The following is a 24969-nucleotide window of genomic DNA, read 5'->3' as shown; positions in this document are numbered from 1 at the left end:
CACTTGCTCCCCAGCAGGCCTCGAACATCACAATGGATCCATAATTCCTGTGGGTTGCTCCATTCTTCCTTTATCCAGTGGGAGTTTTCAGTGAGGTTAGTCTGGTCATGTATCCTGGTTGCAGAGTGCATTGAGCAGAGGTGGGAAGGCAGGCAAGAACTTTAAGCTGGATGCTGTAAGAGCATTGAATTTGAGGGTTCTCTTTCTTAGGAAGGTGTGAATGTGTTTGGGGATGAAGAGAAGAAAGTATATGGATATTTCAGTTACTGAAAGTGAAAATTGTGACAGAAACTGTTGGTTGTCACTTGATCTCTATTATCTCCTTCTTCTACAGTAATAGGACCCACAATTTTTAGGTAGCAACATGAGACCCAAGAATAAAGACCACACGTTCCAGCCCCCTGAAGGTTAGATGTGGCCCTGTGACTAAGCTCTGGCCAAAAGCATGTGAACAGAAATGCTGTGTGCAGCATCAATGTTGTGTCCTTCCAGTACCCAAGGGCTAGAATATGGACATGGCGGTGGAACATCCTGGACGTTTCTAAAGAGACCAACACCTTGCGGATGGTAGAGCTACAGGGTGGAGATGCCCAGGACCCTGATACCTCAGAGCCATGACATCAGCCCTGGACCACTTGTGCCTGGGCTGTTATGCAGGAGAGAAGTTACTTGTCTATGCCACTATGTCCAAACTTCAGCAGCCAAACCCATCTGATCTAATGGAGTATTGAAAGATTAACATTGAATAAATCTCCCAAAAGAGCGAGGAAGGAAGGAAGGGAGAGAGGAGGAGGGTGGGAGGGGGAGGGAGAATAAGAAAGAGAGAGAGGAAGGAAGGAAGGAAGGAAGGAAGGAAGGAAGGAAGGAAGGAAGGAAGGAAGGAAGGAAGGAAGGAAGGAATGGGGGGAAAGAGGAAGAAAGAAAGAGAAAAAAGAAAAAGAGAGAGAAAGAAAGAGAGAAAGGAAAAGAAAAGGAAAGAAAGAAGAAACAAGAAAGAAGGAAGGAAGGGAGAGAGGGAAAGAGAAAGGAAGATAAAAGTAAGAGGCTACAAGATCCAACATCCAAATAATAAGAGTTCCAAAAGACAGAGCAGAGAAAATGGAGGAGAGGAAATCATCAAAAAAATAATTCAAGAAAATTTTCAAAAAATGAAGGATATGTGTTTACAAATTGGAAGGACCCCTTGACAGTCTAGCACCATGAGGAAAACAGATTCACCCCAACACACATTGCCATGAAATTATGTCACTAGTGATGTTGAAAAATTTCTATAACCTTTCAGGAAGAAAACAGAGAAACAAACAAACAAAAAAAACCAGATATTACAGAAACACATAACAAAGGATCAAAGAAATCAAGGTATTATCCAGCTTCTCACCAGCAATATTGTACACTGGAGAAAATTCCTCACAATTGTAAAGGAAAATCATTTCTAACCTAGAATTCAGTAACCAGCCAGAGTATTAATCAAGTACGAGGATAGAATATAAAGATATTTTCAGACAAGCAAATTCTCCAAAAATGTATCTCCTACCACTTTGGAGGCAGGATGTTTTCCATAAAATAAGGATTAAACTTAAAAAAGAGGAAGAGATAAACTGGGGTCTGGGAAAGCAGACATCTGAGATGCAAGAGGCCAGGGAAGTCCCCAAAGGCAGCACATGGCAGTTTGAAAATGACAGCGTCGTGGCGGAACCGGTGGGCATCCGTCTCCAGGTCAGAGGGCTCCACAGATGTGCTCAAGATGAAATTGATAAACCGTCTAATGTGTTTGAGGGAAGATTCATGTAACTAGGGGAGAGTTTTAGTTTAATTGGGAGTAAGTACATAGAAAGATGCCTGAAGGCAGCTTATGTGTGGTGGGCTGGGACAGAGGGTGCTAGAAAATAAATAAATCCTCATCCTCCACTGTGTAAAGTCTGTGAACAATGCCTAATATTAAAATAAAGTGAGAAATATTAATATAAGCTTTTTTTTTTTTTTTAGAGAAACAAGGGTAAATACCGAAAGGATCAGCTGAAAGGGATGAACGTAGCTGTTTCTGGGGAAAGGAAAATGGGAGGAAGTGGTGCTGTTGGACTCCAAGCCATGTGCACGTTTGCCTCTGAAGTTTACAAAGTAGGAAAGAATAAAGGGGGAGAGGGAGGAAGGAAAGAGAAAGGGGAAAAAAAGAAAGGAAAAGAAAAAGTGAGGAGAAAAAAGAGAGGAAAGGAAAAAGAGAAGCAACGTCAGCAGCAGGGAAAAGGCAGAGTTGAAGAGCCGCGACGGAGGAGAGAGACCAGGTAGCAGGTGAAACCTCCACTCCCACAAGACTTTCACCCGACTCCCAGCTCCACAGCACTCAGTGATGCCACAGAGGAAGTGAGGGGGGGGTGACGTGGGACTAGAACCCATCAGGGAGGCCAATCCAAGTGACATAAGCAAGATCCCATTAAAAAAACTTGGATGTAGTCGAATATATCTCAGAGTAACTTCTACACATACATTTAGTTCCAAGTATCCACCTGCTCACAAAGGCTTCACTTTCATAGCTCATTGCTTTTGCCTCAAAGATCATAAGCTCTCATTAAAAAAAAAAAAAAAGATGAATGGACACAGAAACATAGTCAAATACGTACTACAAAGAGTTACTGTAATTTCAAATGCAGAGCACAATGAGGGAATGAATTAGAAAAATTCCGTCTTGGTCCCATTTCCATTCATTTCAAAGTTCCTCTGGGGCTGCAGTCCCCAACCTCCCAGGCAGTCTACCAGCACTGGTCCCTGGCCTGTTAGGAACTGCGCTGCACAGCAAGAGGTGAGGGGCAGGTAAGTGATTGACGCTTCATCTGTATTTACAGCCACTCCCCATCACTCGCATCACCGCCTGAGCTCCTCCTCCTGTCACATCAGCAATGGCGTTAGTTGCAGGAAAACAAGCTCAGGGCTCCCACTGATTCTGCATTATGGTGAGTTGTATAATTATTTTGTTACATATTACAATGTAATAATAACAAAAATAAAGTGCACAATAAATGTAATGTGCTTGAATCATCCTGAAACCACTACCCCGCAATCCATGGAAAAATTGTCTTCCATGAAACCAGTCCTTGGTGCCAAAAAGGTTAGAGACTGCTGCTCTAAGGGAATAAGAAAGAAATTTTTTATGACTATGCAGGGAAAGTATGTTACTGGTTGGTGTACCATGATTTTAATTAATTAATAACAAGATAAATGTTCAAAAACAGGACTAAAGAGAGGACTCACTATCTATGTTCAAAGGCAAATTACCAGAAACTTCATTCTCTGGGGTAGCATCGGTTTTGTAACAGTTCATTCTTCTTTAATAAATTTCATGTATTTTTTAAGCATGAATGCTATGGTTCTATATATTCTTTTGCTATGGCAGAACCTCCTGTGACATAAGAAAATAAGTGTAGAGAAGCAATGTCTAAAATAAATACAACAAAGAATTCAATGAGATTTTTAAAAATCATTCTGCATTTGTATAGATGACAGCCAGTACTTCTTGAAATAATGCATTTCCTTCTTATCCCACACGTATTTCCAGTACTGACAAGTAATAAATGGAGTACTCACTGCATAGAAAGCCATCCGGCAGGGGCAGCAGTGAGACCACCAAAGAACAAGGGAAGGATCGTTATCTATTGGGTTTCCCGGGCTGTCAATCATGTAGTTCTTTCCTGTGCAGCAGCCATTGAGCTGGAAACACATACTGGGAGAAATAAAAAATGCTTCCTGTGTGGATGTTCATGGGCTCACACTCACGTAGGCATGTCCAAGCTCTGTTACCACTTTAGTGACAACAATGCTACCATACGGAATTATCCAACAGGCTTTGAATTCAGGTTTATAATTCAATTAAACTTTAATTCCTAATTTACTAGGAATGTTTTAAAAAGACATCCAGACCAGCCTGAGCAAGAGTGGGACCCCTGTCTCTATAAAAATAGAAAGAAATTATCTGGCCAACTAAAAATATATAGAAAAAATTAGCTGGGCATGGTGGTGCATGCCTGTAGTCCCAGCTACTCGGGAGGCCGAGGCAGAAGGATCGCTTGAGCCCAGGAGTTGGAGGTTACTGTGAGCCAGGCTGACACCACGGCACTCACTCTAGCCCGGGCAACAGAGTGAGACTCTGTCTCAAAAAACAAAAAATAAATAAATAAATAAAAAGATACCAGAACGAGTTTTGAATGTTATAAAATATCCTTATAGAATATAATGATATGGTATTCCTTTTGACTTGTTAATAAAATAAATTTTATTATTAGATCCCTAAGGTCAAACCATTCTGTATTCTTGGAACAAGCCTTATTTCATTATGATTATGCTTCAAGGGGGCCCTATTGAAATAGCTCAATATTCGTATTCCATTCATAAGCAAGACTCATCTGTAGATGTTTTTGTTGCTGTTGTTATTGTCAATGACAAATGTCAGACACTGTAATAGGATAAGAATTATCTATTTGAACTTATGATAGTATTACAGGATTGGTCCATACAACTATGTGTGTGCTTTGGAAGACAAGTGCTTGTTGTGTTGTTTTAGTCATTTTCCATTATTCCTTGGTTTTTGGTCTATTTAGATATTCTAATTTTATTAAGTCAATTTTTTAATTTTTATTTTTTTAGAAAGTTATCTATTTTGTCAAGGTTTTTTTTTCAACTCTTTACCACAAAGATGTACATACTATATGTGTTAGGGTTCTCTAAAAAAACAACTAATAGTGAATAGACATATATACACATATAAATACATGCATACTTACATACACATATATATAGAGAGAGAGAGAGGTGGCATGTTCATCTTAAAGAATTGGCTCATGCAAATTGAGAGTCAGAAAGTCCAAAATCCTTAGGGCAGATGGGGCAGCAGTCTAGGAATGTGGGCAGTATTTCTCTGTGACAGTCTTGAGAAGAATTCTCATTTTCTGGGAAACCTCAGTCTTTGTTCTTAAGGCCCTCAGCTGATTGGACGAGGCCCACCCACATTACTGATGGTAATCTGCTTTACTCAAAGTCTACTCATCGTAGATGTTAATAGCTACAAGATACCTTTGCAGCCACAGCTAGACTAGTGTTCGATCAAACGTCTGGGAACAATAGCCTAGTCAAGTTGACACATGAAATTACCCATCTCACCGTCTCTCATCAGTTCTGAGATGCATGTTTTTCTCATCCTGACATGGTAAAGTAGGGACACTGCTCCCACCCACATGCTGGGTCACGTGAAGACCCACCACCTTTGAATGGGAGCTAGAGCAACAATGGGCTCAAGTCTCAGCTGTAGTGCCAGCAGCACTGCCACTTGGGCCATATATCCTGGCAGACCTTATTGTGTGGGAGGCATCAGGGGTAGGAAAAAATACCGTGGGGAGTTTGGGGCGAGTCCAGTGGGAGAATGCAGTCCCCTGGGGTTCCAGAGCAGGGGCGTGCCGTGTGCAGCAGAAAACTACATGTCTTCTGAAAAATGTCTCCTGGTGTTCTACTGAGCCCTGGTGGAAACACAGTGCCTGACCAGGGACCCCAAGTGACCTTATGCCCAGAACCGCTCATGATGAGCTGGGACCTTTCAGACCCACCAAGTCCTAAGTCGAAGTAGATCCAGCACCAGAACGATCCATTGTAAGCTGGAAGTGCTTCATCTGAGTTCCATCAAAAGTGGGACCAGAGAGCGCAAGCAGGCTGCACGAGCAGGTGGGCCAGACCTCAGCAGGGTCAGCACAGTCACCCTGCACCTATTCCTCCGTTTACGTCTATGCCTGGAGGGGGTGGTCTGCTTAATCAAGAGGAAGAAAAAGCCTGAGCTGGGTTTATGGATAAATCAGCTAGGTATGTGGATGTGTGTCAGTAATCAGGGGTGTCTTTGAAGATAGTGTTGAGGAAAAACACTCCCAACGGGCAGAACTCTGGGCAATGCACCTGACCATTCATTCTGGGGTGGCAGGAGAAATGCCCTGAGATTAGACTATAAATAAACTCATGGGCAGCTGTGAATAGACTGATTGGTTGATCAGAGGCCTGGAGGGGAAGAAGGTTGGAAGAGGAGGAACAAAGAGGTCTGGCATAGAGGCGTATGGACATTTGGGAGTGGGTACAAAGTGTAAAGACATTTGCATCACATGTTAATGCCCAGAAGTTATCCATATTGAAAGGGCACTAAATAGCCAAGTAGACAAAATAAATAGGCCAGTTGACATCAGCCAAGTTCTGTCACTGGCCCCTCCCTTTGCATGATGAACACAAGGATAGAACAGTCACAGTGGCAGAGATGGAGACTGTGCATGACCCAGTGGCCTGGACTCCCTGGACTGATCAAGTTACCCTTGTCATTGAATTTCCAACCTGCAAGCAACAGGGACCAATGCTGAGCCCTCAATATGATGTCATCCTTCAAGGAGACCAGCTGCCTACCGGGTGGCAAGTTGACTACCTCGAATCCCTTCCCTTCTGCAAGGGTCAGTGGTTATGTCTTGCAAAAATAGACATATGTTCATAGAATGGCTTTCCCTTTTTCTTCTTGAAAGATCTCAGGCAGAACCACTATTTAAGGACTAACAAAGCGTTTGACCCACTGGCTCAGAACATCACCCCACTGTACAGCACAGGAGGTGTGGGAGTGGGCCTGTTATCATGGGATCTGCTCAGCACGTAGTGAGTAATGAATGCCCCACCCCATCCAGAAGCTGCTTTCTGGAAAGAGCACTGGAACAGCCTGCTCAAGGCACGGGGGAAGTGCGGGCTCAGAGGTAGAACTCTCCAGGGACAAGCGGCCACCCTCCAGCACACAGTGCACACACTGATCCACGCTGCTTGTCTGGCATGGTATCCCCACGAGGAACATGTGAGTCTGGAACCAAGGGACAGATGGAAAGGTAGCTCCACTTACCGTCACTGAAGGACCTCACAGGAAATCCTTGGCAGGACAGAGAGAAATTCTGGGAACAAATTATGCTATCTTAACCCCACATGAGAAATGAATATTAGTCCAACTCCGGGGGAAATGGGACGCAGAACAGTGACATAGCAGGCATGCCAACCTCTCAGCCCCTCCAAACGCAAACTTACCAATAACACGGTTCCTATCTATGAAGGCAAGTAGAGAACATCAGGGCTTCACATCCTAAAACATGTTCAGGTGTCACTTTACCTCTGAAACAGAAATTCCCCATTATCATCTATTGTTTCTTGGCCATTGAGAAAGTGAAGCTATGAATAATTCAAAAAGAGCTATTTTTTTCCCTTTTGCCAGAATCTAGAGCAAGGCTAAAAATAAATAAATAAGTCCCTTACATCTAAAGCCGAATGCATGAACATCCATGAGAAAGCAAGCACTGCTCTTCAGAAACGAGTCAAGCAACTCCGGTACCTGGTGCCAGCCCCACGTCGCTGGGTAGGAGTGATGCTGAGCTGAGCCTGCGGTGGAGTCGGAGGGAGAGACACGGCAGGGAGGAGGAGGGCAGCAGGGACCGGTCCCAGGACAGCATCACTTTAGGAAAGATAAATCAGAAGGTGGTCTTCACACTGGGCAAGGGCCAGGCTGGCTTCCCTTCAGGACATGCCTCTGCCCCGTGAGGCCCCAGCAGGCGGCAGCACCTTTACTCCCGTCCAATTTTTCTGCCATCATCAGGGTGTCCTGCCGGGTCCCAGTGGGTCTCAACCCTGGCTGCATGTGGCATTCACATGGGGGGAGGGGCTCACAAAATAAATAACTACAACTTGTGATGAAATCAGAACGCCCCGGCGCGGCACTGCTGGGGAAGCCCCCAGGGGACCCTGAACAGCAGCCAGGGTGCAGTTCCCGTTCCGGTGCAGCGCCCACTGCCCGCCACCGCCCCAGGAGAAACGGTGGGAAGGGAGGAAGCAAGGTGCTGACCCTGAGCTTGGACTAAAGCTGTGTCACATCTCCCCTCAGCCTTCTTTTTTCTGTGCTAGCGAGCTCTGGTCCCCTTCACCCGGTGTTCTCAAACTTGAGCTTGTTACAACCCAGGTTGCTGGGCCCCACCCTCAGCACTTCTGATCCAGCTGGTCTGCTGTGGCCCCAAGAACCTGCATTTCTAACAAGCTCCCAGGGATGGCTGCTGCTGCTGCTCTGCACCCCACCCCACCCCCAGTCAGAGAACTTGCCCTCACCTCTCCCCGTGGTTCTTAGTTTCCACATTCAGAGCACCTCTGTGACCTTCTTCTGACCCCTACCATGCACTCTTCAGTGAAAAGCCCCTATTTGCAAAGCATGTTTGCAACAGACTGCCCAGCGCAGAGCATAAAAGAAGGATTACTTTGCAGTTTTGCTGTGTCAGCCTGCTTTGAACATCCTTTAGTGCGTCCTGCTCTCACTGTGGTCTGTGTGGGTGATCCATGGGCAGCTCCCGTCCGCCACAGCCCCGGGTCTCTCCCACAGAATGCCCTCCCCATCTCGCACGTGAGACCCAAGGATCACACACAGACAATCCTTAAGTGTTTCCCTGCAACGAGAAGAATTTCTTTATATTTTCCTGCTAGAGGACTTATTTTATTCATAACCATGATGAGAAACATGAAACATACACTATTTCAAAACAAGGTGGAATAATAAATGACTACTGATCTCTTGAACTGAATTGAAATAAATTGCTTGGAATCCTTTAGTTGACTCCCCGTAAACCAATATTTCCATCTTTTTTTCTTTGCTTGCATAGTTAGAGTCTTCATTTTCACAAAATCAAGCCTCTAACCATATTCCAAGTAGCAAGTGCAATCCTTCCAGCTTCAGTAATGCAGTACCTCCGCAGTTCTGGCTCCTCTTTGAATTAAACATAACTTGTTCTCAGTGATCCATTTCTCAAAATTTGTTCTTCTCCTGGCTCTCAGGCTTTTAACTGCTTTGCAAGCTGTTTTCTCCCATTGGACTGCCAAAAGCAGTCCTTGAGGATAAGTTTTGTGCTTAGAAGTCATATTAACACTTTGAGGGGAGGACTCAGCCTCTCGAATACATTTTCACTGGAGGGTGTTTTGCTTTTCAGGGCTGTGGCTCTCACTGAGATAATGGACGTCTCCCGTGGGCTGGCCTTCTTAGGAGACCTGAGAGTGCAGGGGTGGCTCCTCTGTGACCTGCAGTGTGCATTTAGAACGTCAGTGCGGCTCCTTGCTCTCTGGCCTAGCAGAAACTTGAGAAAGCTACAGCCCAGAGGAAACAGATGACATCTAAATAGGCTTCTCAACTTCCTAAGGATTAGGTGAGATTTCCTTCTCTCCAGCAGGTCTAAGGCTCATAATGGTTGACTTAGGTCAACAAAGCACCCCAAAGCCAAAGACCCAGAGCAAAGAATGCCAAATAATTGGGGTCTCCCCTCAGCCTCCTTGTAAGTCAGAATCATCCCCCTCCTTTTTGGCTGTTGCTGGAAGATGTCCAACCATCTGTTCTAATGGATACTGGTGCATATTATTAAGCTCAATTAGCTGACCTAGATACTGAATATATCGTTAGTACTTTATTTTAATTTATATATTATGTTATAAATTCTAAGGTACTGTATTAATAATAAAAGCATACATATGTATAATACAAGAGTTGAAAATTTAAATGCTGTAAGGGGCAGCAAGTAGCTAAATAACAAAGACCCACTGCAAAACAGCAGTGGGGACCGTCTAAAGGAAGCTGCTGATGTCAGCTCCAGCCAGTCATTGCCATTCCAAAATATGGGCTAGGTATTGCCAGATTCTCTGGCCTGTCAAGAAAAGTGGGAAAATTCAAATATTTATGTGAAATCTCCTCACGTTTAAATGTTGGCAACTAATGCAAAAATGTTCAGAAGCTTGAGCAGCTAACGAACACAACTCCAATAGCCAGTCTGGCCCTATGTCACTGAATGCAGCCTCTCTCGCTTATTTGATCTTCCCACAGTGTCACCATTTTGGCAAGACAGATACCTTGTCTCCTCCCTACAGAAGAATAAATAGAGGTTCAGACTGGCTAATAATGTGCCAAAGGCCTCACAGCTAACGTAGTAGAGCCAGGTCTCAGACCAAGTAGGGTCCATTTTTGTCCAGGACATACTGTTGGATTTCACCACCTGCCGGGAGAAGCCCACCAGAGGCATCCAGGGTGGACAGGCAGCTCTGCCCCACTCTGCACCCAGCCACTTCCATCTGGTGGCTCTGCCATCTTCAACACATGCCTTCCAAAGTCACCTCGTTTGCCCAGTAGAGGAGAGAGGACGACCAAGGATCACTTTTATGGGGCAGGCCTGGAAGTGGCACGTATCACACCTGCTGGTGTTCCAGTGGCTAGAACTCTGTGACATAACAACGAGCAACTACACAGGAGCCGTCAGTGGAGTCCAGCCATGTGCTCAGAGAGAGCGGCAGGCAGATGTGGTCATCTCTCAGCTATTCCACCACCAACTAACATGAAAATAATTTATATTCTCCAATATTTTCCTTGTTTTGGTTGGAAATATCTCTTTTGTGTTAAGGCCTCAAATTTTTGTGATATTATTAAGACTAAGACTAGAAGAATACAGACCAACAAACCTTCTACTTGATAAAGTACCCAACTGCTGCTTGGAGTTCATTATTCCTGGTATGGTGGTGTGCACGTAGTAGGCACTTAGAAATATTTACTTAAATAAATTAATTAGCCCTGGGGTTGGGAAGAGAGACTCTGTCCTCACTCCAGCCAGCTGGCGTGACACCCTGGCCGGTCACTGGACTTGGCCAGGTGGTGGGCTCCACTGCACTTGGGGTGATGGGCTTCAGGAAGAGCCCTGGGCAGAGTGTAGATTTAACATCTCGCTGAGCATTGAGCCAGTAACTTTGGGCAAGTCTTTTGATCTCTTCAAGCTTTCACTTCTCATTGTAGAATGACGTTAATTCCCATATGACATGCTTTAAGGCCTTGCTACGGAGCCACCTGAGGTCAACTAATCTGCCACAGTGTCCAACATACTGGAGACGTTCAATGAACAACTGCAAATAGCTGAAGGACTAAGGCTGGAGCAAACCACAGCAACCCAAATCTGTCAGCACGACTGGGGAAGTCCCAGAGCACCAAGCTCGCAGGCGGGGATCGCTGGTGCTGTCCTCACAAGGACAGGTACACTTTCACACACACAGGGCTGTAGCAGGATTCAGAGAGTACAGGGATTAAGGGCTGCCCCAAGAGCAGGGCTCCTAACCAGTGCATGGGGCACATGGTTCTGCCAGGATGTAGCAATCCCTCGTCCGCTGGGTGGCTGATGGGGTCATACACACTTTCTAGCCTCCAAGGAGTGTGGCCAAAGGCTCCAAAGCCCCCGTAACTTACCCCTGTCTGTATAAATACCTCTGTTCTCTGTGTGTGCTGGGACATGAAAAAAGTTGGGAAGCGCTGTCCTTATTCAGCGGAGCAAAGCTTTTATTCCCCTAGAAGCCCAGTTCATGCAACAGTTAAAAACAGAGCTTATCTGGTTGGGGGAAGAGAAGAGCAAGAACCAGCCCAGCTTGAAAGCAAAGGCACCAGCCACTGCTGGCACAGGCCCCGAGGCGCCTCTCCAGAAGGCTGTGGGCTCTGTGCAGAGGAACGGGGAGATTATGGCCCTAGGGTATATATACCCACCAGTATATACCCGTGAAATCAGGTTAAATTGAATATCAAGTATAGCTTTAAATTGGAAAGAAAAAAAGTCATTGGCAGCCAGAGACAGGAACAGAGGAAACAGTGACCTTCATCTGGGTGAAGAACACACGCAGTGCTCCTCCAACTCGGACAGAACGGAAAGAACCTCCGGGGAGGCTCGCACGTCCCTGGGTCTCAAGCCATGCCGGGAAGTGCGCCGAGTCCTTGTGCGGACCGTCTCTCGGGAGCGCTGACACGGGGCCGCACCGGCCGGGATCTGCAGCTGAACCCGGATATCCTCCAGCGCTCACGACTTTCAGGCCACTCTTACTACACCTGACACACGTCGTGTACGGACAAAGTGTGAGCCCCCCGCTGCCGACCTCCGCAGTTGCTCTCAGACTGCAGTTTGCATCGGAATCCCCTGGCGTGTTTGCTGCAACACGGAGTGCAGCCCCTGACCCTGCAGTGTCTAACAAGTCCCCGACTTCCCAGGTGATGCTGAGGCTGCTGGCTGGGACCACACTTGCAGCCACGGCCCCAAACCTGGGTTTCTCCGCGTTGGCACCGCTGAGATCTGGGGCCAGACAGCCTAGTGCCGCGGGGACTGCCCTGCGCACTGCAGCATGGTGACCATCATCCCTGGCCTCTGCCCACCAGATGCCAGCAGCACCCCCACTTGTGACAACCAAAAATGTCTCCAGCTATTGTCCAGATATTGGCGAACGCCCCCTCCCCATTTGACAGCAGCAGTGTAATATTGGCAAGGCTGTCTGAGGGCTCCTGGCAGTGGGTTTACATCTTTCCCTCATCTTTTATTATAATTTTTGCTCTCTGTTCACTCTCATCCCAGCCAGCCACTGTGGCTGACCTCCCATCGCCTGCCTCCATTTACCCCAGGGGCATGGAAACAACCTACCTTTGTCCCTTAAAGAAGTTTCCTGCCAAACTTGCCAGCTAGTGAGAATCAGCGGATCCTCCGGTGAAAGGCAGATTCCCAGGCCCCTGCCGACATTCTGCCTCAGAGGGCAGGGGGGTCCCTGGAATCTGCGTGTCTCAAAAGTGTCCCAGGCGATGCTAATCGTCATGAAATCTGGGCAACTCTGCCTCAAACACCTCACTTGGGGAACTTGTTAGACTCCCGCTTTGACGCAGTAGGTCTGCACGTCTAAGCTCTCAGGAATGCCAGCTTGCGGGTCCACAGACCGCACCCTGCGCCGCAAGCCCCTGGAGGACCACGCGGGCTGTGGCACCGCAGAGCCCGGGAACGCGGGGGAGGGCGGCAGGGCGGGTGCGGAGAGCCTGGCCCCCACCGCCCGTGGGGCTCCCTCGGGCCTTCCTGTCCGCAGGAAGCTTCTCACGAGCCCCCACGTCTCTGCGGACGGGCTCACCCTGTCGCCCGCTTCCCCACACCCACGGCCCACTCTGCTCTCCAGCCGCGGTGGCACAAAGCCGCCTGCCCCAGCGGACGGGGCGGCGCAGCCTCCCGCCCCTGCTCCTCGCCCGCTCCTCCTTTGAGCCAGAACCAGCTTATGTAGAAATCTCGAACTTACCAACGGGAAGGCCCCCTCAAAACGTTCCCCTACAGAAAAGCCCGCTTTCTTCCCACGAGGAATCCGCTGCTCTCTGTGGAAGCGGTTCTGGCAGCGTGCTCAGCCTCACCTGGCCGGCCAGACACGCAGAGAACCCGCACCTGCGCCTGGAGCCCCGCACCCCGCGCTCAGCCACGCACGCGAGAACGCGGCTCCAGAGCCAGCTGCTAAAATAGATCCCCTCCCGTCTGCACAGTAAACATCGGCTCTTTCCAACACCAGCCAGCGAAGCCGCCGCGTCTTGGTTTTGCTGCCTGGCTCCCAACAGCTAGTGAGCTTCGAGCCACTGGAATAGCTCTGCAGGCTACATCCTTCCTTCCCAAACACAATATAAATTTACAAACACAGGCAAATCTGGCAGCATAGGTTGTCCTTGTGATTTATACCTGTAATGACACTCATGCCTAAATTATTTATGTAATATGATAATGCCCCATCAGTTGTAGGCGCTTTGAGGTGAGCCTGTACAGATAACCGCTCTCCTTCCTGAAAACAAAATATGTCAAAACAGAATAATGTGGGATTTTCTTAAGACTGAAACGATGATGTGATTTGCAAATGTCATGCTTTCCGGGCATGAGTAATATGCTCATTATTCATAATCTACAAACCAACCTGGAATCTACGAGGCTGTTGTAAAGGCAAACGAGGTGAGAGTCTGTATCTAAACATGCCAAACACATCGGGTATTTCTTTCTGAATTATTTAGACTTGATCACCCACACATGCTGATTGTTTCATGTTTGGCGTTAATTACCTCGTTGAATCACCTCAATGCTCTGAGCACAGGCTGCAGAAACACAGCAGAGGTTGATTTTGAATTGGCTGTGCTCTAAATGAGCACAGCACACTTAAGAACAAAGGAGAAAAAGGATAAAACTGTCATCTAGAGACCTCGGGAGAATCTAACGAAATGTAAAGCCACTAATACTTCGTTCCCCAAGTTGGCGTTTGCCAGACTGCCATGCAGTAGTGGCACCAAACTCGATTCTCCTGGAATCTGGGTTGTCATGAAAGATGGGCATGTGTCTGGTGAACATGGGCTCTGAGCATTCTTGATGGTGACACGCCTTTCCTGTCACCTAAAGTATGATTTGAGTGCAGAGCACGTAGGGCATGTTCCCGGTTCTCCTCATTCACTCCGGTTCTTCCCTTTCGACTCCGTGGAGCCAGAAGTCAATTCTGCAGAACCAAAGCAGAGGGGAGCTCTTTCCGCCGGTCCCCCAATGCAACAGGGAAATGTGTGCCCAGACCCTGCCGTCAAAAGCGGGCTAACCTCAAAAGTTCAAAATGCTCAAAGGCAGGACAACGTTGAGGCCAGTCAGTCTTACAGGAATGTAGGCCCTTTCAAGGTCTCGCATGAGAAGCTAGAAAATAAAATGCAGCCGTCATGACGCCTGCTCCGGTCTCAGTGTGTCCCCCAAATTCGCATGTTGGAACCTACATCCCACTGTGACAGTGTCAAGAGATGGGGCCTTTGGGAGGTAGTTGGGGCATGAGGCTCCACACTGATGAATGCACTGGCACCTCCCCGAGGGTTTGAGGGGCCTCTCCAGGCTCTTTTGTCCTTCTGCTCTTCTGCCACGCAGGGCACAGCAAGAAGGCCGTCACCAGACACTGAACGCTGGCGCCTTGCCCTTGGAATTCTCAGCCTCCAGAACTGTAAGAAATAAATTTCTGTTGTTTATAAATTGCCCAGTCTAAGGCATGTTGTGACAGGAGCATGAACAGCCTGAGACAATGCCCTTGGTGATTCCCTGAGGGCGAACTGCTCACTCACTACGCTCCCCTCTGGGAGATTCGAGATGGTCCCCACGAGCCCACCCTCTGGTGCGCACGGTGTGCAGAGACCCCTCCCTTGGTGTGCTCGTGGACCTCTGTGAGTAGGTGACTAACCCACTGGCTCTGGTGAAGACAGATGCAGGCCGGGACGAAGACCACCGTCCATGCTGGGAACCACCCATGGGGAACTGTAGCATGAAAACTGTGAAATAGATTTCCGTGAAGAAGGAAAGCATGAAGAACAAGTCACAGTCTCAAGAGCTTTGGCTACATATGCTTGACATTGTCACCTCAATAGAACACGAACCCTTAGGACAGTGAGTGCACTGTACTGCAGAGCCTGATTACTCAGTCGCAATATCCAGGTTAATTAATCTGATAAATTTCAGCTTTTCTCTGTGCAATATAGGCATAGGGATGCCCAGAGAAAATACAAGATTACTTTTGTCCAAACAAACAAAGCCCAGTGATAAAACGCCATTAACCTGTTTCCTTTCAGAGTCTAAATCTGCAGAGCGATGCTGTTTCCTTTCTTCTTCTAAAGTGAAAATCCCGACCACTCACATGAACCCATCTGGCCACTCAAAACTGTCGTGGTCGAAACAAGAATAAGCAAACAAACCAAAAGGACCTCTGTCAACTTAAGAGTTAGGGGTGGCAGAACACATGGATGAGGAAAGAAAGAAGAGAGATTTTTTCAAAGAGGCAATTTAAAAATTATGGTTTGGGGGAATTTTTAAAAACCAGCTTAGTACATTTCTATTTTAAAATTAATGACATATACTTGATCAAAAATGCTATTTCCAGCAAATTGCACAGATAATTAAGTCTAATTTCAATGATGTTTGAAATAATAGCTATAAATCTTTATGGGTTCTTGTATTCAATCCATATTGAAAATTCATTTAAATCTTATTTTAATACAGATTTTTCTCAACTTGGTGACATTTTATGAGTTAGTTAACTAAGGCTATGTCTACACAGCCAAACACTACAGACAAAATGGGAAAAAAGAAAATTATTTGGCGAAGTCAAGTATTTTAAAAATAGGTTTGTCCTATTTATACACAGGACCACTTCTATTCTCTACTGGTTTTCCTTTTGTGGCTCCCATATCTATATGTTGTCATTTCCATCCCTCAAGTCTCAGAATGAATGGATTGTAACTGTCTCCCATACTCATAATGTGGATTGAAAGTTGTGATAAATATGTAATTTAACGAACTACTTCAAAAATCTAATTGAGGGTAGATTGGGAAGATGGCAGAGAGTTCTTGGTTTAAACGGATCCCTGAACAAACTGCTGTTGAAAAATGCCACCATCCAGGGCTCAATGCAGTTCTTAGACCTGATCCCCCACAAAATAGCACTTTTAAAGAAATTCGTTTCCGTATTTCCCTTTGACCCTCTCACCCCGGCTAAGAGGTAGGTGAGGCTGCTGGAGTGTCTTGTGGGGTCCAGTGGCAGAGCTTGCACTGGGACACCTGCTTTCCGAATCCAGACCTCCTGTCACTATACCATATGCAAAGGGAAGTGGTTTACAGTAGAAATGTGCACCAACCCAACGTGCCCCCACCACCTGCAAAAAAAAATAATTAAATGTGTCCCTACCATCTGGCCTCTTCAGCCGAAATTATATTTTGACATGAATTTCTGTAATGCTGCCTTCTTTTTACATTTCCTTTCAGTGGTCAGCAAACTTTTTCTGTAAAGGGCCATGTAGTAAATGCTTTAGGATTTGCAGGCTATATGGAAGGTCTCTGGTGCAACCACTAAACTGCCTTGGTAACACAAAAGCAGCCGTAGACCATGCATAGACAATGCATGTGACTGTGCTCAAAATCAAATGTCCTTTACAAACATACGCAGAGGGCTAGATTAGGGCTGTATGCTGTGGTTTACCGACACCTGCTTCTCATGGTACACAGAGACAGAACGTGGACGTTGCCACGTCAGCCATCCTCATAACAAAATGTAGTGTATGGTGAGGTCTGTGTAATGAGTGGAATATTGATATTTATGTTCTTACATTTACATGTCAACACCCACGTACTTCCAGAAAAGACTTAGAAAGGTTTGTGGTAAATCTCCATTTGCAAACCTATGAAAGATACTTGAGTGATCTGAAACTACTCAGAGAAAGTAGGAAAATACACAACTAATCAGATTTTCCTCCCAAATATTCATGGTTGTATGTGGCTAACTCTCAAACTAGTGCTGAATTAGCAAGCACTAGGTTTGGCCTTGAGCCTCCTGGTAGGCTGGGCACAAGGGTCACATCACTATTTTTCAGGGAATATAATTTCAAGGAGAAGTTAATCACATAAAGAACACTGTTGTATGTGGACAATATCTTTAGCCGAGGTGCTATTAAACACACAAATATCTCGGGATGTAACGTGGATCTCAGCGAAGGCGAATCCCTTCTTCATCGCTAACATAGACCAAGCCCACTGTTCCCTGCTCAGGGCACAAAGCTGGAACCTGGAGGGTGGGCATCTCCCGCAGGCCCAGGGCTCCAAACCGCATGATCCCACGAATGAGACACCAGGGAGTGTGGGAAGCCACGTAATTAACATGAGACTTCCTCCCAGAGCACCAAATTTATGTCAAGACTTTGAAGATTGGTAAGGAACAATTTACACTATTTTAAATGCATATGTACTGTGGAATGGAACGCAAAATGTACATGACTTTTCAGATCAATGCCCAGACTTCAAAGACAGACAGGATTGCTTTGTGATAAAAATCATATGTTCCAAACCCAGAATACCTGAGTGCAAATTCTGGTGTCTTTATAGAGCCCTGAGGAAGTTCCGTTACCTCTTTGAGACTTAGTTCACCAATTTGTGAAATGGGGCTTAATAGTCGCACCCCCCCCCCCCCCCGGGCTGCTGCTGGGATTGAACAACCTGTGCAGAGCTCCTCTCTCCATCGTGGTGTTCTGGCCCTCACCGCAGACCTGCCTGGCACTCCCGGCTCTGTGCCGTCCCGTCAGCCCTCGGAGGTGGCCCCTGCCCTGCAGCATCCTTAATGGTTCTCACTGCTAATATTCAACAAAAAGGGAATGGTGTTTCCAAGTATTCAGATTTGGGGTACAGCAACCTTCTCCACCTCCCTGAGAAACACGCCAATCTGGAGTGGACCAGCGAGTAAGCATGTATCCAGTGACTCCTGGTGCCCACCAGCATGGATGCTGAGAAAATGGTTAAATATCACATTTGACATTATAAAAAGATGCAATCAGATCTGAATTATTTTTCATGCTGAAGGAGAAATTAAATAATTCATAACCCTAAACCACTCTTGTTTGAACAAACATTATTTGTCCGAAGTCCAGTGTTGTCTGTGGTAGGTCATGAATTTGCATTTCTAGCAACTTATTATTTCTTTCCAAATATCAGATTCTTACAGAGCACTGCATTTAAAAAAAAAAAAAGACTTTCAGCCTCAACACAAAACCATTTGTTTTTTTAGATTTAATCACCCACATTACTTAATTTATATATGTTTAATTTTTTATTCAATTCTAAAATTACTTATTGATTGTCTACTGTGTTCAAAGTCCGACCTTCCAAAAGCTTCCATCCGGGTCAGGGGCTGTGAAGCAGGTGCAGATGGTATCGCCCCACGCAGAGCAGGGAAGCCAGGCAGACGCCGGGGAGGAAAGAGCAGAGGTTTTCAGGTCAGATGACCTGCCCTGCGAAAGCCCAGCTCCCCTCCTGTCTTGCTGGGAGAACCTGGGCATGCGGCTTCATCCCACTCTGCTTTCACTTCCTTGCCTGTACAGCTAATAGGAACGCCTACCATGCAAGATTGCCCAGGATGAAGACTAAGTGTGAGAATGCACTCCCCGTGCCTGACTCAACAGTCTATCAATGAGCAAAATGATTACAATAAACAAAGGCTGTGGCAATCTGAAGTAGGATGGAAAAATCATAAAACATACACGATCTAGGCCAGGTGCGGTGGCTCACACCTGTAATCCTAGCACTTTGGGAGGCCGAGGCAGAAAGATCGCTTGAGGCCAGGAGTTCAAGAACAGCCTGGACAACATAGTGAGACCCTGTCTCTACAAAAAAATTTAAAAATTAGCTGGGTGTGGTGGCGTGCACCCGTAGTCCTAGCTACTCGGGAGGCTGAGGCAGAAGGATGGCTTCAGCCCAGGAATTCAAGGTTGCAGTGAGCTATCATCCCACCACTGCACTCCAGCCTGGGCAACAGAGCAAAACCCCATCTCTAAATTAAAAAAAAAAAAAATAGAAAATCTAAAAAAAGTCATTGTCTGTGTAAGTTTATCATTTAATTCTTCTACTAGAATCAAAGTATGGATTTTGATTTAATATTTGGGTAAAAATTTGGCAATAACATTTTGTTTATAAATCTTAAGTGGTCATTTCTCTTTATGCACAGTTATGAAGAGGTAGATTCTCCTCAGCCCAGAACCTTCCAGAATAGTTGCACAGTTGAAAACATGAACTAATCCAAATGTCCTCGGATGAACCGTGGGGCTCGCAGGGACTTCTGTCCAACTGCACAGAGGCCTAGGGACAACAGCCAGTCCCCTCCCGCCTTCCCTCCCTCCCTGGACACCCACCCTCCTCTGGGCCGCTGCCAGCCGCTCCCAATGGGGGAGAGAGGGAAACATGTCTGCCTGTTCCCCTTCGCTCTGTCAAACGGGTTGCGCCAAACCACCACGCATGTTTCCTATTTTTAGCCTCCACTCTTCAACATTCCCCAGCCTCCTGGCAGTCCTTGGCCCCGTTGCTTTCATCAAACTGCAGGTAGGGCTGGAGATGTCATGATGTTCTCTGTGTGGCCGGGAAGTGCCTGTCAGATGTTGACCCGTGTACACACATCCACTCACACACTCACTCACTCCTGCGCACAGTCACACACTCGCTCACACATGCGTGCGCACACACGTGGCCATTCAAGCCCCCCAGAACTCTGCCCCATCACTGCCATCCCCAGCCGACCCTGCGGAAATCTGCAGCCTGCAGAAAGCAGAGGAAGCAGGAGATCCTTTGTCTTTTGAATTTCAAAGCAGGGCCCTGAGGGAAACAGAAAGCGCTTAGATCAGGCACAGGAGATTTGGGGAAATCTGCGAGGGCTCAGAGCTCTGCTTCCACTCTCAGGCCAGAAAGGACTCGCTGAGAAGAAAGATCAAGGGGAGGTGGAGACAGGGGCAGGGGTCTGAGAAAGGGCTCCTTCCCGCCCACACCCCAAGTGGCCCAGAGGAGGGGACTCCTCAGCGGGCCGGGGAGTCTTGTGGGGTCCCAGGGGCAGGAGGACCTGCGCCCCGGCCCCGGCGGAGCTCCGGAAGATGCCCGCCCCAGAGGAGACGGCTGCGTGCGAGTCTGGGCACACAGCACCCTGTGCGGCCTCCCAGAGCTGCCTCGAGCTTCAAGAGCGACAGCGCGAGTCCCATGTGGCCTCCAGGCTCAGGAAGAGGCCCGGCCCCGAGGGGCCTCACAGACAGACACAGTGACTGCTCCTCAGACCCCAGGGGCCTGTCAGAGCAGCTGCAAGTGGACACGTGACAGTCAAGGACCCAAGGCCACTCCCTGATGCGCTGTCACTGGAAAAGCTCACCCCTCCTCCCCTGAAACTCATGCAACTAGTGAACAGTGGTTGGAGAACAAAGCCAACTACGATTTAGAAAAATATAAATAAATTTGGTTTTAGGAAAATGCAGTCGCTTACTTTCCTTGATCCCCTGAGTGTGTAACCTGGAAGTCACAGCTGCGGCGTCTACCCCTTAGTCACTCCCTCCTCTGACAGCAGTAAGCGCAGGGGACGGTTGGGGGGACCTCAGTGGGGTGTAACAGGGGCCTCCAAACACGCAGCTGCCGACAGCCAGGACTCTGGAAGCGGAAACTAATGGCCTTGCACAGTGCCTGCTCCAACGGCCGGGAGGGAAAGGCAGTTATGTCCAGCTGTTAAGAATTTATTCAAAGTGTTGTGAGATCTAATGCTCGGCCTGGAATCCCCCAAAGAACTCACCACTTCCCTTCCTCCCTCTTTCATATCTATCAAGACGTATTTTTGCTCAAAATATTCTTTCAGTTGTTCCATAAAATAATACAGACTCACTTCCGATTTCTCTGCTTAAGTGGCATGAACAGGCAGTGATGTGTGGAAGGGCGGCAGCCTCTACAGTGAGCCTCCCGTGAGCCCACCTCCAGCTCATCTCCCCTGTGTAATTCCCTCCCCCCAGGCACGGCCTGGACCTAGTAAGTGGCTTCTAGAAAAAGCAAAAGTTATGGATGTCACTTGTCTCTCACAAAGAGACTGTGGCTTCCGTCCTCCATGCCTCCTGTCCCGCTCGCTCTGAGGATGCAGCTCCCCTGCCGCCCGCTGCCTGCGGAGAGGCCCGCGTGGCGAGGAACGAGGCAGCCTGGGGACGGCAGCCAGCAAGGAGCCGCGTCCTGCCAGCAACCGCATCAGTGAGCCTGGAAGGAGAATTTCCCTGCGGAGCCTGCAGATGAGGCTGCAGCCACCGGGAGACTGAGGCAGCGGCACCCAGGCTCCTGACCTACAGAAACCTGAGGTAATAAAGCTGTGTTACGTGAATCCACTACGCCTTGGGGTAATTTATTATATTATAGATAACCAAGACATCCTACAGTATTTTCTTTAAAAATAGAATTTCTAATTTCCCCTGCGTTGGGGGAGAATTGTCTTTCATTTATTCATTTAATTTTTACTCAGTAAGAAATTTTATGAGCTACTCATACAAAAAGCTAAATTTAGTCTGTACCATCTGAATCACCTTGTCCATTTTCTACCCTGCGTAGAACAGGACCTTAATACAGTCTCCCTGCATTTTAAGTTTTACATTTTTAATTCTTAAAATGAAAGGGGAAAAAAAAAGAACAGGAGATATTTTCTCTGCATGTACTATTCATGCTCTTTAATAGAGAACAACATTCTCCCTCAATCTCAATTTCTAGCCTCTTGCTCTATCAAGTGTTGCAAAATTACATTTTTCCCTACATTACCTGGAAAGATTGTTCCTTTCATATCTTATGCACTAGCTGTTCTGTCAGAGCCATCTCTGTGCAAAATATAAAGAACCCGTTATTTGGTAAATTAATGCTTCTGTTATTATGGGTGTATTATGGGATCACGACATTTTTCTCATTCCTGCCCCACTGGGGGCCATCACCACACATCTCAACCAATTTCAACCCTAAGTCAAAACTTTGCTCTAAGCAGCATCTTTAATATTAGCCGTCTGTAGTGGCTGCTTTCTGCAAATAGGTTAGTTTTAAGCAGTGTTCACGCAGGAAGGCTTCCACCCAGTCTTTGCCTCCACGTGCAAAACTGCATGGCAATCGCCTGGACAGTCCAACCCTCCCCCAAATTCTACTTTGGCTGGAAATATCTTGATAATTTGTATAAAATATGGAGGGGGGTTCATGTGTGTGGGACAGGACACCTCAGTACAGAGCCCACGACTTTGCTCACCTCGACCTGGACTCCAAGGGGAGGCTCCCTCATGGTTCCATTGCGCCATCTTTGTGTCCCCTGGCTCCCCTCCACCTCCTCCCAGCACCAAGAGGTGTCGCCTGCTATAAACAGTGCCCTCGGGGCACCAGCACATCCTGAAATTATGGATTCACTGACTCATTCGCACATTTTTTTCTCCTACTGGAATATAAACTCCAGGGGGGCAGGGACAGCGTCTCCCTCATGTGGAAACAGCAGGCACCAAGTCGTCACACAGCAGCAAGGGTGGACGATGAATGGATGGAGTTAGGCGGGCTACTAAGGAAAACACAGAAAGAGAATCATCTAAAAAACAAAAAGCACACCCATTATGCACCACCAGCTCAAGCGATTAGAGGAGTATGGGAGGATAAATGGGCAAAGAGGAGCTTTCCACAGTTGGGAACGTGGATAGAAGAAAGCTCACCTTACAAGGCGAGGCGCCAGCAGCTGCTGGATTCATGCTGAGGAGCAGTGACGGATTGTGGGCGGGTCTGCAGCACAGTCACCTGCCCAACGGCCTCTCACACACCTGAGGGAAACGATGGGCGCTGTGCGGTGGTGGGACACGCAGCTCCAGGGCCAAGGTGGTGCTGACCCCAGGCCTGCGGCTCCACCTGGTTCACGCAGATGGGGAGCAGACGACGGCCTGGCCCAGCTGTCTGCCGAAGTGAGACGCGTCCTCGCTGTCTGCGATGGCAATCCTCCCCCGCCCCACAGCACTCCCTCTGACCTCGGCAAAGCTGTGCCTGTGATTTCCCTCGGCCTATCAGTTTATGCTTTTTGTTTTTGGTTTTGTATTTATTTGTTTGTTCGTTTGAGATGGGATCTTGCTCTGCTGCCAAGGCTGGAGTGCAGTGGCATCATCACACTCACTGCAACCTCAAACTCCTGGGCTCAAGTGATTCTCCTGCCGCGGCCTCCCCAGTAGCTGGGACTACAGGCGCACTACACAAAGTTCAGCTAATTTTTTTACTTTACTGTGTTGTAGAGATGAGGTCTCACTATGTTGCCCAGGCTGGTCTCTAACTCCTGGCCTCAAACGATCCCCCACTTCAGCCTCCCAAAGTGCTGGGATACAAGGGTGAGCCACCGTGTGGGCCCAGACTTAGGTTCCTATTCTTTGCTCTGACCCTCTGCTTGGCCTCCTTTCCCTGACGTCAGTATTCCTGCCTCATCCCCATCCCAAGCTGCCCCTTGCTCCTGTGGCTCCCACGTGGGAATCCCAATGGTTCCAAGCAACAGTATCTATGACTGACAAGGAGGAGGGGCTCTCTGGCCTCCTGCAGAGCACAAGACCCACAAGCCAAGGGACACTGCTGCCCTCCAGCAGCCCAGAGCTCGCCGCCACCCCCCAACCCCCCTGGGTAACCAGGCCCTTTGGACAGATGCTCAGGACAACCTCACATCTCATTACAATGATCAAAAGTCATTTAAGTCGGCCACAAGAAGAAGGAATTGGTTGGAAAGGAGTTAAATTGTGGCTCTATAATGTTGTAACCGGCCTTGCAAAATGATCCCTTCCTAAGCCTTCGCCAGTCACGCCTAACAAGCAGACTTAACCTGCCTCCCCGCGGGACTCACCGTCCGTCACCAACAGCTCAATCCTGAGTCAGACCACCTGAAGGTCCTGCGACTTCCAACCCCGCAACCAACCTGCATTCCACAGCCTCTACAAAAGCCCCTGCCCTTAGTCCAGGAGATGGACTTGAGACTATTTCTGTCCTTCCCCCAACAGACATCTTTCGCATCAGAATTCCTTTTGTCCTTGGCAAGCCTCATTGTCTCAATCACCGGCTCTTCGTGCAGCGAGAGATGGGACCTAGTCTGGACCCCTCTTGGGTTTGGTAACAATGTCAAAGTCAAATTAGCCAGTTGTAAAAAAAGACTTTTTAAGTATGTAATGCAATTTACTGGAGCGAAGAGGAGGTTAGATAAACAATTTCAAATAGCTGTTTCTTCTCCATTGAGTTCAGTGATTTCTTTTTCACCAAGTTCAGTGATTTTCTAGCCCTGCTTCCTCTCCCACGCACGGCACTGGTAGGCTGTCACAGCACTGCGGGGTGGGACCTAGGCGAGCCGTGGACCCAGACTCTAGATAGTCACACAGCGGCATGGTCATCGCCACGGCTGCCTCTCCCTCAGGCCATGAGTCCCCGTGGCAGGGCCCAGCACAGAGCCTGGAATGTGGCAGGTGTGGATATCCGTCCCTGTTGCTGCTGCAAAGAATCATCACAAGCGCAGTGGCCTAAAACAGCACAGATTGGTCATCTTGTGGTTCTGGCGGTCAGACGTCTGACACACAGCTCCCTGGGTTAAAGCCAGGGTGCTGGCAGGGCCAGCTCCTTCCGGAGGCTCTGGGGAGAATCGTTTCCTTGCCCTTCCCAGCTGCTGAGGCCACCTAGAGTCCTTCACTCCGAGCCAGCATCTCTACAGCCAGCAAGGGCAGCAAGTCTTTCACTGGTCACGTCACCTGACCCTGACTCTCTGACTCCCTCTCCCACATTCAAGGATGCTTAT

Source organism: Lemur catta, chromosome 2, assembly GCF_020740605.2.
Source record: "Lemur catta isolate mLemCat1 chromosome 2, mLemCat1.pri, whole genome shotgun sequence".
NCBI classification, from domain to species: domain Eukaryota; kingdom Metazoa; phylum Chordata; class Mammalia; order Primates; family Lemuridae; genus Lemur; species Lemur catta.
Note: the sequence above shows the minus strand (reverse complement) of the source record.